This window comes from Sardina pilchardus, chromosome 3, assembly GCF_963854185.1.
Source record: "Sardina pilchardus chromosome 3, fSarPil1.1, whole genome shotgun sequence".
NCBI classification, from domain to species: domain Eukaryota; kingdom Metazoa; phylum Chordata; class Actinopteri; order Clupeiformes; family Clupeidae; genus Sardina; species Sardina pilchardus.
The window spans coordinates 22870583-22873082 of NC_084996.1; the positions used below are offsets into that span (position 1 = coordinate 22870583).

At 46.0% G+C, this 2500-nt stretch overlaps 4 non-coding genes across 4 annotated transcripts; all 4 read right to left on the minus strand.

Moving 5' to 3' along the window:
* Positions 1-1001: 1001 nt before the first annotated feature.
* On the minus strand, positions 1002-1073 carry trnad-guc (transfer RNA aspartic acid (anticodon GUC)). The gene has a single exon. It is a non-coding gene; the product is annotated as a tRNA-Asp (tRNA).
* Positions 1074-1317: 244 nt separating this feature from the next.
* Positions 1318-1389, minus strand: trnad-guc (transfer RNA aspartic acid (anticodon GUC)). Its single transcript has one exon. It is a non-coding gene; the product is annotated as a tRNA-Asp (tRNA).
* Positions 1390-2026: 637 nt separating this feature from the next.
* On the minus strand, positions 2027-2098 carry trnad-guc (transfer RNA aspartic acid (anticodon GUC)). The gene has a single exon. It is a non-coding gene; the product is annotated as a tRNA-Asp (tRNA).
* Positions 2099-2333: 235 nt separating this feature from the next.
* trnad-guc (transfer RNA aspartic acid (anticodon GUC)) lies at positions 2334-2405 on the minus strand. The gene has a single exon. It is a non-coding gene; the product is annotated as a tRNA-Asp (tRNA).
* Between the last annotated feature and the right edge of the window lie 95 nt (positions 2406-2500).

A 2500-nucleotide genomic window follows, 5' to 3' on the forward strand; every position in this document is an offset into this window, starting at 1 on the left:
GCGTAGTGTTATGATAATGCACTCAACTTTGGAATAAACTTCACTCTCCCTAGCGGAAGCTGATTAACACAGAACCATGGATTTGTTTACAGGTGTGGCCTACTCGCACAGAACTTATATCTTGAAATGTCCTCCATGACGTACCGCATTAATTGACACACACACACACACACACACACCCTTGAATCTTGAATTTCCCCTTGGGGATCAATAAAGTATCTATCTATCTATCTATCTATCTATCTACCCTCGGCAACATTTTATTGTGGACCCTCCATGTGAACACACAAATAAAGTGTAAGTGGCAAGGGAGAGGGCAAAGTCACTAATTTCGGTAAGGGACATACTAGTCTGGAACACCATAATACACTAACGTTTCGATCAGATTGCAAAAAGGTCAGGCCAATCAGCGACTAGAGGGAATGACACTATAGTTTTGAAATTGAAAGTGGCCAGCAAACATTATGATAATTATAATAATAATAATAATAATGATAACTAGAATTGCATCTCTGAGGAACTTCAAGAGAGGGCTTGGACAATTGGTTGCTTGGTTGTTGCTAGGGCAATTAAGAAAGTTGCTGGGCTAGTACTAGGGTGATTAAGATGGTTGAAACTGCATAGATAGCTCAAACGCTCTAGGAGCAGTAGTCGTTCCAGAAAGTGGGTGAACGAGAATGAAGTAAAATGAATAAGAGCAATAGTGGGCTTGCTTGATCAAGGCAAAGGTAGTCCTGTAAACACTGTGTCCTGACTGATGCTGTTTATTTTCAGTTTGTAAAGTTTAGGCTAAGTAACATAAGGAATCCCTGAACAATGTGATTGATCGGGCTGGACCAATGATTTCGAAGTTAACGCTACTGTATGTCTACTCTGCGCCCAGCACCATGCCAGTGTTGGGAAGGGTTCACAATCGTGAGAGCCCTGACTCTATTCAGGAAGTGACTGACTTTGGTTGTAGCCAGGCGACTACACATTTTGTCTTTGGTCAAAAGCCTTTACTCCCCGTCGGGGAATTGAACCCCGGTCTCCCGCGTGACAGGCGGGGATACTCACCACTATACTAACGAGGAGTATATTAGCAGTTAAAGTGTAGACGCTGAAGAGTAATGGAATGTCTGTTAGTGTCGCAATGGAAAAGGGCCAACACATGCAGCCTGGCCTATATCCGTCACCATGCTAGTGTGGGGAAGGTTGCGCAATCGTGAGTGCCCTGGCTCTATTCAGGAAGTGACTGAGTTTGGTTGTAGCCAGGCGACTACACATGGCCCCAGCTCCATGGTAACGCACTGAGGCACTTGCGGTCAAAAGTGTTTACTCCCCGTCGGGGAATTGAACCCCGGTCTCCCGCGTGACAGGCGGGGATACTCACCACTATACTAACGAGGAGTATATCAGCTGGCTGGGTGTGGACGCTGAAGACTGAAGGTGTCCGGCGGCCTGTCTGTTTACTGTAAGCCCGGGCTGTAAATCGCCCAACACATGGCCCTGTCACCGTGGCGATTTACTGCGGCCTCCACTGTCACATGGCCACAGGTCATTTACGGCCCAATTTAGAGTTGCCACGGTAACTGCTGTGTTCACTGAAGAGAGTGCCATTTTCAGCAAACACTTTACTGTAAGACTGCTACTCAATTTCACATTACTCTGCTTTGCTTTACTTTACTTTACTTTACTTTACCTTTAACACTTTGCTTTCAGCAAACACTGCAGCACTGCAACACATGTACTTTGCTTTTATTTAAGTCTTTCAACACTTTCAACAAACACTTTATTGCATCTGTCTCCTTATGAAAAAGTTATTTTGGAGAGAATTCTCAGTATTGTACTCTCACAGTTGACACGTTCATTTCGTAATGTGTACATAGTTTTATAAATCAGTGCATTTTGTGTGTCATTTGCAGTTCGGTCTTCCCACTTCTGTAGAGGTTTCAGAGACACTCATAGCAATGTATATAGCTCTACAAATCAGGATTCTTTACCAACCACAAAAGCAAGGCCAGTGGACTTTGGTCAAAAGCCTTTACTCCCCGTCGGGGAATTGAACCCCGGTCTCCCGCGTGACAGGCGGGGATACTCACCACTATACTAACGAGGAGTATATCAGCAACTAAAGTGTAGACACTGAAGAATAATGAAATTTCTGTTAGTGTCGTGGGGCAACACATGCAGCCTGGCCTATGTCCGTCACCATGCTAGTGTGGGGAAGGTTGCGCAATGGTGAGTGCCCTGGCTCTATTCAGGAAGTGACTGAGTTTGGTTGTAGCCAGGCGACTACACATGGCCCCAGCTCCAGGGTAACGCACTGAGGCACTTGCGGTCAAAAGTGTTTACTCCCCGTCGGGGAATTGAACCCCGGTCTCCCGCGTGACAGGCGGGGATACTCACCACTATACTAACGAGGAGTATATCAGCTGGCAGGGTGTGGACGCTGAAGAGTAATGGAAGTAGTGTCCGGCGAGCGGTCAGTGTTTAAGCCCTGGCTGTAAATCGGCCAACA